The 14731-nt window shown below is 55.5% G+C and overlaps 1 protein-coding gene across 2 annotated transcripts in view; it reads right to left on the bottom strand.

Moving 5' to 3' along the window:
• Positions 1 to 14731, bottom strand: part of RAI1 (retinoic acid induced 1) — a 129138-nt gene that overhangs the window by 90192 nt on the left and 24215 nt on the right. The window lies entirely within an intron of this gene.

Below are 14731 nucleotides of genomic sequence, written 5' to 3'. Positions count from 1 at the left end.
GGAAAAATAGAGCCAGGGAAGGAGCTGGGAGCATCTGCAGAGGCTGTGTTTCTATGCCGGGTGGTCAGAGTTCATACTTAAAAGCATTTGAGAACAGATTTTTTTTTTTTTTTTTTTTTTTTTTGAGACAGAGTTTCACTCTTGTTGCCCAGGCTGGAGTGCAATGGCATGATCTCAACCTCTGTCTCCTGGGTTCAAGGGCTTCTCTTGCCTTAGCCTCCCAGATAGCTGGGATAACAGGCACCTGCCACCATGCCCAGCTAATTTTTGTATTTTTAGTAGAGATGGGGGTTTCACCATGTTGGCCAGGCTGGTCTAGAACTCCTGACTTCAGGCAGTCCACCCACCTTGGCCTCCTAAAGTGCTGGGATTACAGGTGAGAGCCACTGTGCTCGGCCTGAGAACAGACTTGACAGACTAGGGCAGTGAGGCATGCGAAGCATATCTGGAAGCAAAGCTCTGCAGGCGGAAGGAAGAAGGGGCGCAAAGGCCCTGAGACAGCGGCCAGGCTGGGATTTTCGAGGAACTAGAAAATCCTAGAGGCTAGTGTGGCTCCAGGGGAGTGAGCGGGAAGAGATGCGGGCAAAGAGGGGCCAGGGGCCACACCTCCAGGGGCTTGCGCACCACTCTAAGGACTCTGGTTTTTTGAATGACATGAGGTGCTCTGCAGTGTTGTGAGCAGGAGTGGGACATGCTCTCCCTTGGGTGGTCAGAGTTTCTCCCTGTGAAGAGAGCAGATGCAGGGCCAGGCCAGGAGCAGGGAAGCCTGCATCCCGCACTAGTCCAGGTGGGCAATGATGAAACCTGGCCAGGGTGGGGTCGATGAGAAGGGGCTAGACTTTGGATTTATTTTGAAGGTAGGGCTAGCAGGATTTGCTGACATATTTTGCCTGAGCAACTTGCAAGAAGGATGGATGTGGCTGCTGGGATCTGCCATTCATGCTAGCAGGTCTGGTGGGAGAGCAAATGCCTCAGGAAGGAGCCACCCCCTGCCCCTCCTCAGCCTCCACCGTGCCTGCTCCAACCCGTTAATGCCCTTCATGCCAAGGTAGTAGCTTAGAAAACTGCTGAAGAGGCCCCATATTTAGTGACTGTACCAGGAGCTGTGCCCTGAGTCAGCAGGGGGTCATCTCCCCAGTCACCTTCCTACTTTCCCAGCCTCAATATCCCCTTTTTATGAGCATGTTGATCCAGGTCTGCAGCTGCCAGCCCTCCCACCCCCATGGATCCGGTTTTGTCTCCCAGCCCAACTGAGCTAATCTGCCCACAAATCTCTCCTTTTGTAAACATTTATGGAACCCACCATGTTCCCGGCGTTGTTCAGGGTACTGTGGGACAGCAGGGAACAGAACAGACATCCCTGCCTACATGGCGCTGGCATGGTCATTCACCAACTACAGCCCTGTTCCCTTTTCTCCCCATTAAAACCCTCTAATGCCAAGCGCTTCCTGAGCAAGCCTGGGCTACCATGTGAAACTGAGAGCAAAACACTTGAGAAAATGCTTTTCTTTGAAAGCAAAGAGCTTGAGATTTTAGCTGATGGGGGTTGGGAGCATCGGGAGTATAGAGATCCAAGTTCCCTTATATTTTTGGAACATTTTCAAATAGGTTGTGTTCCCCTGAGTGTCCCCACTCCCCAGATTCCAGGATGGAGGCTGATCTGCAGCCCCCTCCACCGCTGACCCATGTAGGGGAAGGGGCATGAGGGAGCACACCTCAGTTTCTGCCCTGGGCTGGGGTCTGCACAGGAATGCTGGTGCTGGGCCAAGACCAAGGCTTTCTGCCTGCCTTTGATCTGAATGACCTTTGATCTCTTCTGTCTGTAGTTTTCCTGCCATCTGTGTGTCCATCCACTCTTCCCTACTTGACTGCAGGAGGCCACCAGATAAGGTCAGTGCAGCTTTGGGCTCAGACAGGGAAGAATCCAGGTCTAAGCCCCACTTGACCCCCGCTGGGGACCCTTCACTGGACACACGTTCCAGGAAGATGCCCCCCCTCCCTGCAGGCCTGTGACTGCACCTCCACGCAGCCTCCTTCTCCTGGGGTGTCCAGACCAAGGGTATTCATCTTCCTTCCATAGCACCAGCATCTGAGTGAAGTCAAAGCTGCTGAACTTGAAAGAGGCAAGGCCCTGGGGTTCAAAGGGCCCAGGTTAGGGGCAGGAGGCTGGCTGGAGGAAAGAGAGGACTGGGCAGCTGCAAAAGGAGACAGACTGGGGGGTGGGGAGGATGAGAGCAGATGAAGGGGTGGGGAGGAAGAAAGGCAGGAGAGGGAAGGAGCATTCTAGAGCCACAGGGCTGGGCACCGGAGGGTGCCTAGGAGAGGCACCGAGAGGCAGGCAGGGGTCTTCTATCAGTCTCACTTGGGAAGCACTGCCCCTGCTCACCCTAGCACAGTCCTGGGCACCCTTGGTTTCTATCTATGATGAAGCCACATACTCTGGACTCATTGGCTTGGCTGGGGTTCTCTGTTATGGCCATGGGAAAAGCTGGGCACGGGCCTGCTTGGTAGCAGGACCCACAGGTGCCTTCTTGCCCCTGCCCCTTGTGTCCAGGGCTCAAACCTATCCCTGGGCCAGGGAGCCACCAAGGGGCTGGGAACAGTGGTCTGGCTGAGGTCTAACCTGTCTTCTGTGCCATACAGACGAATCTCCAACTGCAGCCACAGACTGACCCTCACCTGTGGCAGCAGCCACATTCCGACTCCTGAGCCTAGTCACTGTGATCCCTCCCCAATCCCAGCAACAGACTGACCCCCCCCAGCCTCTTCCATAAATGGACTTCTGACCTCAGGCACAGGCCCCAGCCACAGACATCTAGCCACTGCTATCTATAGAGAAGACCTGAGCCCATGACAGCCTGAGCCTCGGCCCTGATGCTGGTGGGGCCCCAGTGGTGGGCATCCCGTGGGCACCTTCCCAGGCTTCCTGGGCCATCAGGATGGGCCTGCTCCATGCCATCCCACCCTGAGGAGAGCAGCAACGTCAACCCCACCAGTGCCCCACGCTAAGGCCATGGGGCTGTGGTGACCACAGCAGAGTCCAGCAGCACCAGGCAGGAAGCCCCTCTGTCCTGCCCTGGGCCAGTGCGTGGGCCAGACACACACGTAGACACGCCCAACACAAAACACACAAAGAGTCCAACAGAACCACATAGTTGCCTCATACACAGCCCCTAGACCCTCTATACAATGTGTACTCAGACACACAGACACCACACACATAAACAGGCACAAAACCACACAGACACGTGTGCACACGCACACAGAACCCTGTCCCCACCTCAGGCTGGGCGCACACACCCAGAAACATGAGTACACACATCTGTGTGTATACACACTCACACAATCATTCAAACATGCACATGCACGCACATGCAGAAATGTGTACAGACACATACCCACGTATACACATCAATGACGTGTGCACATGCAGGAACACGGAGCCTTCTCTACGTAGAAGTACACACCCCCCCAAGTGTCAGTCACCTGCCTGCACGCATCTTTTGTTCCCTGACCCCAGGGCTCACGGGTATCTCTGGGTGGCTTAACCACTCCACAAGTGACCCCTCCAGCCCCTTCCCGATTCAGCGCAGAGCTCCATGGGCTTCTGCCCTCCCTGGACTTGATGGCAGCAGACATGCTGCCTCCAGGCTTCTTCCGGCCCCAGATGGGTGAAGACCTCTAACGTCTCCAATTCTGTCCTGACGGGTGGCTGCAGCTCCTGCCTGGACTCAAGCTGTCTATGACATGCCCTCAAGCCTTTGGCATGACTTGGACCACTCTCTCTCTCTGCTAAGGGAAACCCAGCCCCCACCACAGTCTGTCATCTGCAAAATGGGTAACCGAATGCTTCATGGCCTTCCAGCACCCCTCTACTCCTGACATAGGAGGCCATAGGACAGACACCAGGAGGCGGCTGTGGAACAGAGTATGTGGGATTCCCAGGGGCAGCTTGGGATCACAGCCTCTCACAGCCTCCAAGTCCACATCCGTGGAGGGCTGAGGGCTCAGTCCTCTCAGCTCTGTGGCAAGGCTCAGGCTGGGTACAGACTCTCTGGGGCCAGGGTGAGTTCCGGGGAACCTGTGCATGGAAAGCCCTTTCCAGGGGCACCTGCATCTGTGGAGATCACTCCTGGAAGGATGGGGAAGAAACTGCTAGAAGGTCAGGAGCCAGAGGGACACTCACTGCTGTGCTATCTGAATTTTTACCGCGTGAATGGAAGGGGCCCGGGGGAGGCAGAGGAAGGACGCCAGTGACCACGCTGCTCCCCGTGTGGTGTCATCCCAGCATGCTGTGGTGGAGCCCAGGTGACTACACCATGGGAGGGGGTGACATGCGGAGCTGGAGCTAACTGTGCCAAGCAGCCCACGCGGAATCCTCTCAGCCATCCTTTGAGGTAGGTGTCCTTAGCCCATCTGAGAGCTGTAGGCACTGAGGCTGTGGGAGAAGAAGAGAGGAGCATGGGCCTGGGTCAAGCCCAAACCACTGCCTGGTCTCACAGCTTGTCATGGGGCTGCTTATTTACCTTCCACACCAGGGTCCAGCTCAGAGCAGCCCAGCCCAGGCACAAGTGCAGCGGAAATGGGAAGAGCCCCTGGCTTCAGGTGCCCCTGGCTCTCCAGGAGGGGATGGGGTGGTAAGATGATGACTCCTGGCCTCTCACATAACTGAAGCCAGGAAAGGCATGCCCTGCTCACCCCCAGTGCAATTCTTGGCTTGGGCCTGCCCTGGCTGTGTGCCCCTGGGCAGTTCCACCCCCTCTTAACCCCAGTTTCCAGAGCTGAGATGAGGGATTGCATTTCTGCTCCTGCTTCCCTAACAGAGGGTGATGTGGGTGGGATGGGAAGCAGCGTTCTAAACTGGGAAGTCCATGAGGTGGAAGGCGACGTTACTACCTCTCTCCCCGAGCTCAGCAAGAACGCTCCTGTGCTGAGCCAAGGAGAATCCTCCCAAAGCCAGCACCTGCGACGAGGCAGCTCGGAGAGCAGACATGCAGACCCTTCACCTGCCACAACACGTCCATGGGCCTGAGCCCAGCCTACAGCCAGCATTTCCTTCCCGTCCTGCTTCTGTGCCCTTCTGTAGGGCAGAGGTTGCCTGCTGCTGGCTTCCTTATTCAACCTGCAGCACTCCCACAGTGTGTGCCAGGAGGCTCGCACCCAGCTTCCTCCCATGACGTTTCTGAGCCTCAGGTTTTTCACCTTTAAAATGGGGAAGAACGGCAGGGTCCGGGACGTGCTGATGACGAATGGAAATGAGAGCCTGAGCATCACTCAGTGTTGGCCACGCCACAGCCCTCCACAGGGTTAGTGCTGATGATGGCCGTTCCCTCCTGGCCCACAGAGAGACTTGAGTTTTCAGTCTCCAGGATGAGTATCACATTCCAATTTCACAGCCATGGCCTGGACACTGAATGTGGAAATCTTACTTGGTTGTGCAGCCAGGACACAGGCCCACCCACGCTTTGTCCCGAGAGCTGAATGACCACCAACACAGGCTCTGGGGTGCTGGTCCCCGAGTCTCTTCACAACTTCCCAGTGGCCAAGGTAGGCAGGGAGAGGCCTGGGAGCCCCCTTCTGCAGACCCAGAAACTGGGGTTCAGAGAGGGAGCTGAGGAAGCAACAGGAAGACAGATTTCACCTCCATATAAGGAAGAGCTTGCTCGCAGGCAGGGCTGCCCAGAAATGGAAGGAGGGAGCTGCTCGGGAGGTGGTGAGCAACCTGCGGCTGAAGGCATGCAAGCAGAACGGGGCAGACTCTGGGTGGAGGCATCGTGGGCGTCTGGGACACTCTCCAGGGGAGGGCTGCTGGGATCTCTGGTCCTGTGACTTGACCAAGGCCATGTGAGCAGGAATGGAATTCCAGAAGGTCAGAGCCGGGGACCAGAGCAAGCTCCTGCTCCCAACCTCCCACGTGAAAGCCACGCAGCTGGAAGATCCACAAGGGCTGGAGAGGCTGAGCCTCTCTGAATGGATGCCCCCATCCCTGGCCCTGGTCACCAGTGTTTATGGTTTTAGAGAGAAATGCCTGATTTTTTTAAATGGAAAAGTACACAGAAGTAGAAAGACCAAAAAAAATCCAGAATACCCCTCACCCTGTGACAATGACTGTTAATATTTCCTTACAATCTTTTCTTTTTAAAATCCATTATTTATTTATCGAGACAGAATTTTGTTCTTGTTGCCCTGGCTGGAGTGTAGCAGCAAGATCTTGGCTCACTGCAACCTCCACCTCCTGAGTTCAAGCCATTCTCCTGCCTCAGCCTCTCCGGTAGCTGGGACTACAGGCGTGCGTCACCACGCCAGACTAACTTTTGTATTTTTAGTAGAGATGGGATTTCACCATGTTGGCCAGGCTGGTCTCGAACCCCTGACCTCAGGTGATCTGCCCACCTCGGCCTCCCAAAATACTGTGAGTACAGGTATGAGCCACTGTGGTCAGCCTATTATTATTCTGTAGAGGCAGGGTCTCACTGTATCACCCAAGCTCTAGTCTTGAACTCTGGGCTCAGGTGATTCTCCTGCCTCAGCCTCCCGAGTAGTGGAGACCACAGGCACCCTCACGCCCAGCTCCTTGCCATCTTTTCCAGGTGCATCAATTTTGGTCAGAAATCCAGATGTGCTTTAAAAATTTTTAAGTTATAATTCACACACTGTAAAATTCACCCTTTTAAAGGGGACAATTCAGGGTTTTGGTATATTCACAAAGTTGTGCAACTATCACTGCTACCTAATTTCAGAACATTTTCATCCCCCTCCCAAAAAGAACCCTGTCCCCGCAGGCCGTCACTCCCCATTTCCCCACCCCCAGCCCCTGGCAACTGCTCCTCTCCTTTCGTTTCTCTGGATTTGCCTGTCCTGGGCATTTCATATTAATGGAATTATATGATCTGCCGTCTTTTGCATCTGGGGCTGGTGTGTTTTTAATGTACAATTTTCTAATCCTATTATCACATAGGATTCCTAATACATATCACCTGATACATGCATTATACACAGTCACCATTTGCATGCTACTACCAAGTCCTTAGAATCAGTACTGTTTGCACACCACAGAGAGGTTTGACCACAGTTTCCTCAGGCCACCCTCTGGCGACGGCCCCCATCCTGTTCAGGCCCCATCATCACGAAGCTAGACCAGTGCACTAGCCCCTTCTGGGCCTCCTAGGCCCATCCTTGCCCCCCTCAGCCCTTACAGCCTGTTTAACAGAGCCTGTTAAATCAAGTCGGCCCCTGACCCTCCCTCACTCAGAATCCTCCATGGCTCCCTCCTCACCTAAGACTTAAAACCACGCTTATACCACAGACCACAGTCTCCTATGCCATCTGACCTCACCTCCTCCCCCAGGCCCGCTCCAGCCACACGGCCTCTCACACACCTAGCAGGGCCGCACCTCAGGGCCTTTGCACTGGCTGCTCCTTCCACCCAGATGTGGGCTCGGCCTGGCAGCCGCTCTCTGTTCTGGACCCCTGCTTCCATTTGCTTCCTAACACATATCACCTGATATATGTTTGTTCACTGTCTTCTCCCACTAAAATGGCAGCTCCGTCACATGTTGTCTTATTTGCTGATAGAGCCCCGGCACCTAGCACGGAGTGACTATTTGGGCTATTTCCAACAAAATGACGAATGTAAAAGAAACAAATGCAAAACCCAAGCACCCCACAGTGCAGACAGAAACCGGCGGTCCTCTGCCTGCGGACATGTGCGGTTCAAACCACACTGTGCCTTTTGTTAATTGAGCCAGCATTTGAAAATCAGGAGAGTTCACAGAAAATCCAAATTCCAGCTTCTCTTGAAAACACATATCTGGTCATCGGGGCTGGACACCCACGTGACAGCCATCAGCAGACACCAAGGGGCTGGGCCTGGGGACATTCCCACCTCCGGTGAATGCTTTGTCCCTCCGGTGAATGCTTTGTCCCTTCTCGGAGGCCCCAGATGTGGTGCCCAGGAGGAGGGCTTGCCCTGGGAGACAGCCCAGGCCTCAGTTCATGCTGCTGCCTGATATCTGGACCCTAATGGCCCCCCCAGCCACCAATAAGGTCCCACCCACCTTTATTCAAAGACTGGGACCTTCCCAGGGTCCCTACGCTCTCAGGGAGCCCTCACAGCCGCTGTTCCTTTGCCTGGAACTTCATCCTGTGTCCTCCAAGGATGCCTCACCTTGTTCTGGGACCTGTCGAGGCCTCATCACATCTGGGGGGTAGTCGGGAAGTTCCATCCCGTGTACTTCTCCCACTTCCCTCTGGCTCCATCCCAGCCTCCCCCGCCCCAGGCAGCGTCCAGCATGAAGTAAGCCCTGGGCCACGTCTCTGAAAAGACTGAATGGCAAGCACCCCACACCAACGCCACCCCAGGGAGCTGGGAGGACCAGGGGGACAGTGCACACAACTGAAAGAGTCTAATTTGGGTCACACTCAGGGCCAAAATGCACGTGTTAGTCACCTACTGTGCGCCAGATGCCTCGGGGCACAACACTGGAAATGGTGGGGGTGGCCCAGGGGCGCTGCAGCAGCCAAGGCCTGCATGTTTCTGCCGAGCAGGGGCGGCCCCTAGCCAGACTGTGACCAGAGTTCTTCCAGGGATTCAGTCTCCCCACCTGCACGCAGGGCTCCCCTATCACCAGCCTCTCAGGCCCCAAGGCTGAGCCCCGCCTCCCACCCTGGAGACGTTTTCCGGGTACTGCGGCCCTGCCTTCCCATCCATCAGGATTTTGCTGCATTCCTGTGAGTCATTCTCCAAACAAACCGTGTGAGGGAGAGAAGGGAGCAGGGGAGGGGGAGGAGGAGGCTGGGAAACAAATCAGCCCTACCTCCTCCCTCCCACCTGCCCCCCATCAACACCCCCGCACAGGCACATGGGGGCCCTCGGAGAGCTCTCCAGTCCGAGGCTGGCTAGCTTATGCCTTGCTGTGTGACCTTGGGCAAGACGACAGCCCTCTCTGGGCCTCTGGAAAAAATGGCCCCAAAGGTCCCCACCTACAGAACGCAAGGGCTTCCTGGAGGGCTGTCTTAAACAAGGCAGGGCCCTGTGGGAGGGGCGCCTGGTTGTCTCCGCTTTTTTACCTCAGTTTCTCCACCTCTGAAATGAGAAGGGGGCAAGTCCTTGGTAGCCACAAGGGGCACATCTGCCAGGTGGGGCTCAGTGAGGCCAAGACACCAGCGCCGGGGCCGGCAGGGCCTCCCCCGGGAGTCCTGGTCTCGGTGGTCACTGCACCACCATTTCCCCAGCAACAGCTGAAAGGGCACCACTGGCAGCCTCTGACTCACAGGCCCCCGGGGCCAGGAGGGTGTCTGGGCAGCCCCCAACCCCTACACTAGGGTGGGGAATGAGGTACTGTTAAAAAGTAGCCCAAACCCCTCATTATGGCCATAGCTGCCATGGTGGCCATGTGTCCACGTGGGGGTGGGTGCTGGAGAGTGGCATGGGTGCCCCAGGTTCTCCATGTGCCTCAGTTCCCACAAGAGGTCCTGGGTAGCTGAGGGGCATATGCTTGGCACATGGGCAGCCCTTCTCCCTGAAATGCTCTTTTTTGTGTGGCTAAAGTCCCCTCTGGGCTCTGACTCTGTGAAAAGCAGGCTTCTGAGTCACCTCTGCTGCTGCTACCCCAGCGGCCAGTGCGTGTGAAGGTGCACGTGACCTGGTGTGTGTCTGTGTGTGCCCGAGGTCATCAGGACCCTGACCTGAGTGTGGCCAGGGCTGGGTGGGTGGTACAGTGTGTGTGTGAGAGGGCGTGAGAGGCGTGTGGGTGTCCAAGGGTTGACCACCCGGGCACGTCCATGTGCTATGAATGAGTGTGGGGTGAGCTGCCACAGGGCTGGCATCTAGGAATGTGTGTGCGCATGTCTGCTGTGCAAGTTTCCTCCTGAAGCACCAGCTCTTCAAACTGCCTCCTCCTGGGTGCTCATTCTATCTGCCTCCATGAAAAACAGGTTTCCAAGACTCTAGAAGCTGCACCCCCCGCCCTCATGGAGCTGATCTGGGGGCTCCTTAAGGTTCAGAGGAAAGCTCCAGGCCCCGGCAGACAGAGCCCGGCCACATCACGTTGGACCTAGTGCTGGGGTTCCCCCTCCCCGAGGCCCAGCAGCTCCTTGGACCGGAGAAGGGAGCTCAGGGCCAGAGTGAGTCACGAGGTAGGGCGTCGTATCCATGCTAGGATGCTACACCTAAAGTCACCTAGGGCACAAGGTTCAACTCCGAACCCTGGAGGGGCATGGGAGCAGACCCAGGGCAGGGCTTAGGGGGCAGCTGCCCCAAGCTGGAACTGGAAATGCCCCACTGTGGCCTATATGTTGGGGCAGCTGTGAAGAGGGTCAGCTTCTAGCCGGGAGTGACCACGGTCAAGCCAGGCAGGGGCCTCAGGAGCCTGAAGGGGTAGAGAAGAGTCAGGGTAGGAGTACCCGGGGGCCAGCAAGGGGCTCTTCTGAGTAAAGGTGGGACCAAAGCAGAGAGAGACTGAGGGGAGCCTGCCCGAGCATCCCCCCATGATACGGAAAACAGCAGACGGCAAACAGCTACGTGCCCAGGGCTCGGCCAGCTCCAGCTCGGCGCTGCCTGGGTGCTGTCAGCCTCATAGCCTCCTCCCGTGGACACGGATGCTGTGCCCTCCTTGGGGTCCCTCAACACGGTGCCCGGCACACTAGGCCCTCCATCCATTATTGTCACCAATGATGGTCCCTGGGTGGCTGCTGGAGTGCCTTGGAAAAATCCCAAGCTGGGAGCCTGGAATGGGCTCCTCTCCTTCCCTTCCACTCTGGGCCTCAGTCTTCCCATCTGTAAAGCGGCATGTCCCATCCCACTCTGCATCTGAGAGAAAAGGACTGACGAACTGCTCCCTTTGTGCCTGGAGCAGGGGTGGCAGGGGCCCAGGGCACAGGGTTCAACTCCGAACCCTGGCAGCTGTAAAGCTGGACTGTTCTGGGCGTTCCCAAAGGGGCTGTAGCATTTGAGCACAGAGAAAGGATGGGTCAGCTATGGTGTCCACTTATGGTGTGCAGCCTGGGATGGGGACCCTGGTCTCTGAACTTCTGGGCCACTGCTCTGTGCCTCTCACCTTGTCCAGAGCCCGTCAGTCGCTAGAAAGAGACTGAGCTGCCTGGAGTCACAGGAGGTGTACAAGGAGGTGTGCGAAACAGTGACCCACCGAGTCAAGAGGCAGCCCAGGACACCCCTAAGATTCCATGATTCTGGAATGGAGTCCCTAGCCAGGCACTCTAGCACACACCGGTAGTTCCAGCTACTCAGGAAGCTGAGGTGGAAGGACTGCTTGAGCCCAGGAGCCTGGGCAACAAAGTGAGACTCTGTCTCTAAGGGAAAAAAATGTACGTGCGTGCATGTGTCCGTGTGTGCGTGTGTGTGTAGAGAGGACAGGAAGGTGCAAAAGCCAATTCCTTGTTCATTCAATCTAGGCTGATTAGCACTAGTGTTAGAGAAAATAGGGCTTGCTAAGCAACCAGCTTCTCAGAGTTCATCAAGGGGTCTCCTCCTGGGGAGGGGGCCTGCCGCCCCTCCTGCTGCCACCTCAGGGTCAATATACACTTACAGAAGACCCGGAAAAATGGCACAGGCTGAAGTACCATCAGAGGGTGGCAGCAGAGGAGGGAGGAAGGGCATGGCAGAGGCAGGCAGCCTGTTCCCCCAATCCTTGGAGATGGAGGGTAGGGTCAGCTTGGTTGATGTGGCTGCAGCTTCGGAGGCCTGCTAGAGCCTCCAGGAGCCGTCTACTGCCCTTCAAACTCCGTCTGGCCCCCTCAACTCCCAAGGGAGCCTGTGAGATCCTAAGTCAGCTTGGAGCCTGCCTCTCGTGGTCTCCAGCTCGCTCAGAATGAAAGCTAGAGTCTGGCCGGCGCGGTGGCTCACTCCTGTAATTCCAGCACTTTCAGAGGCCAAGGCGGGTGGATTGCCTGAGGTCAGGAGTTTGAGACCAGCTTGGGCAATATGGCAAAACTCTGTCTCTGCCAAAAATTCAAAAAATTAGCTGGGCATGGTGGCGCGCACCTGCGGTCCCAGCTACTCTGGAGGCTGAGGTGGGAGGACCACTGGAGCCTGGGAGGCGGACGTTGCAGTGAGCTGAGCTCATACCACTGCATTCCAACCTGGGTGACAGAGTGAGACCCTGTCTCAAGCAAAGACAGAGTCCTCCAGGAACCCTCTCCGCTCTCTCAGTTCCCTCCAGCCACAGTGGCTCCCCTGCTGTTCCTGCATCAGGGGCTTTGCACTGCTATTCCCTCTTTCTTTAGACATTGAAAGGGTCGCTGACCTTTCTCACTTGTCACTTTCTCAGTGAGGTGTCTACTGGCAGTCCGATTTAAAACTGCACGCAGCTGGGCGCAGGGCATCACGCCTGCAATCCCAGCACTTTCGGAGGCTGAGGTGGGCAGATCACAAGGTCAGGAGTTCAAGACCAGACTGGCCAACATGGTGAAACTCCGTCTCTACTAAAAAACACAAAAATTAGCTGGGCATGGTGGGTCGTGCCTGTAATCCGAGCTACTTGGGAGGCTGAGGTAGGAGAATTGCTTGAACTGGGACCCAGGAGGCAGAGGCTGCAGTGAGTGGAGATCTCACCACTGTATTCCAGCCTGGGTTACAGAGCCAGACTCCATCTCAAAAATAAAAAATAAAAATAAATTTTTAAAAAAATTGCATGTATCTCACCTATCCTTGAGCCCCCTCCCACCTCTACTTTTTTCTCACTATATCTATCTTCTTTTCAAAATCAGTTTTTTTGTTGTTTTTTTTTTTTTGAGACGGAGTTTCACTCTTGTTACCAAGGCTGGAATGCAATGGCATGATCGCGGCTCACCGCAACCTCCGCCTCCTGGGCTCAGGCGATTCTCCTGCCTCAGCCTCCTGAGTAGCTGGAATTACAGACACGCGCCACCACGCCCAGCTAATTTTTTTTTTTTATTTTCAGTAGAGATGGGGTTTCACCATGATGACCAGGATGGTCTCGATCTCTTGACCTCGTGATCCACCCGCCTCGGCTTCCCAAAGTGCTGGGACTACAGGCGTGAGCCACTGCGCCTGGCAAATTAGTTATTTTTAGATATGAGGTCTTGCTATGTTACCCAGGCTGGATTTGAACTGGGCTCAAGTGATCTACCTGCCTCCACCTCCTGAGTAGCTGGGACTAAGGAGTGTGCCCTCAGGCCCGGCCTATCACCATCTGAGACGCCCTACACTTCACTCAGATTGCTCGTCATTAGCTGCCTGGCTCCAGAGATTGTCGTCTGCCTGCTCACCCATGGGCGCCTAGGGCAGAGCCCGGCTCACAGCAGGGGCTCAGTAACTGTGTTTCAAATGCATGGATTAAAACATTCTTGTTATACAAGATCAGCATTCCAACGGTGGAGTCTAAAAACTTTTTCCCTGTGGGAGTTTCAATTCTTTTTTTCCCCTGAGCCCACAAAGAGAACAAGTGTGTGCCTCCCCGCTCCCAGCGCAGGCCCCACCCTCAAACCAATGGTTTGCCTATGGGCAGGCAGGGTGGTTCTCACTTTCCTTCAGTCTTCTGTCCATTCGCCAGTCTACATCCTGGACATCTCTGCTGGACTCTGCTCGGGTGCCCTGATTCTACTCTGATCCTTCAAACTTTCCCCATTACTGCACAGGGTACCCCCATCCTGCCCCCAGCTCCCTCCAACCACTGGCCATCCAGCCCTGGGCTTTCCCCAGCCCCACTCTTCCCTCCTTGGACCCACGCCAGCCCTTGCCCACCTGGATCCTTGGCCCAGCCGTCTACCTGGGTCTTCCTCCCTCCAGCCGCTGGCCTCTCGTTTCACTTATGCACACCACTGTCATCATTCAGTCCAAAGCACTACACACTTCATGACCCGGGGGCAAAGTCCCCTCCAGCCTGGCCACTACCTGGCCCCATCCCTGCTGGCTGGACCCAACTGCCTAGTGTCTTCTGTCACCTCTAGGCCTTTCTCAAGCAGACTCACTCCCCCAAGTGCTATTCCTTCCCTCGCCCCAGCTCTGCAAATCTGATGCCCCAGCCCCAGTATCCCACAGGGGCTGCTGGCCTCTGGGCAAGCACTGTGGCTCTGAAGAACGGTCCAAAGCTCCCTGCTGGCCTTTGTGCTCCCTCCTGACCTGTGAAACAGGTGCTCAAGAAGCGTCTGGTTTCAGTTGCTTTTTGGAGTTTTTTTGAAAGAGGGAGTCTGGCACTGTTGCCCAGGCCAGAGTAGAGTGGCGCGATCTCAGCTCACTGCAACCTCCGCCTCCTGGGTTCAAGCAATTCTTCTGCCTCAGCTTCCCAAATAGCTGGGACAACAGGTGTGCACCACCACGCCTGGCTCATTTTTGTATTTTTTAGTAGAGACAGGGTTTTACTTTATGTTGGCCAGGCTGGTCTTGAACTCCTGACCTCAGAGTGATCTGCCTGACTTGGCCTCCCAAAGTGCTGGGATTACAGGCATGCCCACCACACCCAGCCAAGAGGCGTTTTTTTAAAGGAATAAATGATGTGAGGAAATTGGTGAGAAAGTGAACAAATGAGTAATAAATTAAGTCAAACAATTGTAGAAACGGATTGGCAGTAAAGTTCTATTTTTCTTTTTTTGATATGGAGTCTTGCTCTGTCAGCAGGCTATAGTGCAGTGGTGTGATCTCGGCTCACTGCAACCTCCACCTCCTGGGTTCAAACGATTCTCCTGCCTCAGCCTCCTGAGCAGCTGGGACCACAGGACGAGCCACCATACCCAGCTAATTTTTTGTATTTTT

The sequence above is a fragment of the Saimiri boliviensis genome, chromosome 17, assembly GCF_048565385.1.
Source record: "Saimiri boliviensis isolate mSaiBol1 chromosome 17, mSaiBol1.pri, whole genome shotgun sequence".
Classification (NCBI taxonomy): Eukaryota; Metazoa; Chordata; class Mammalia; order Primates; family Cebidae; genus Saimiri; species Saimiri boliviensis.
Note: the sequence above shows the minus strand (reverse complement) of the source record. Positions and strands in the feature narration are given on the sequence as shown.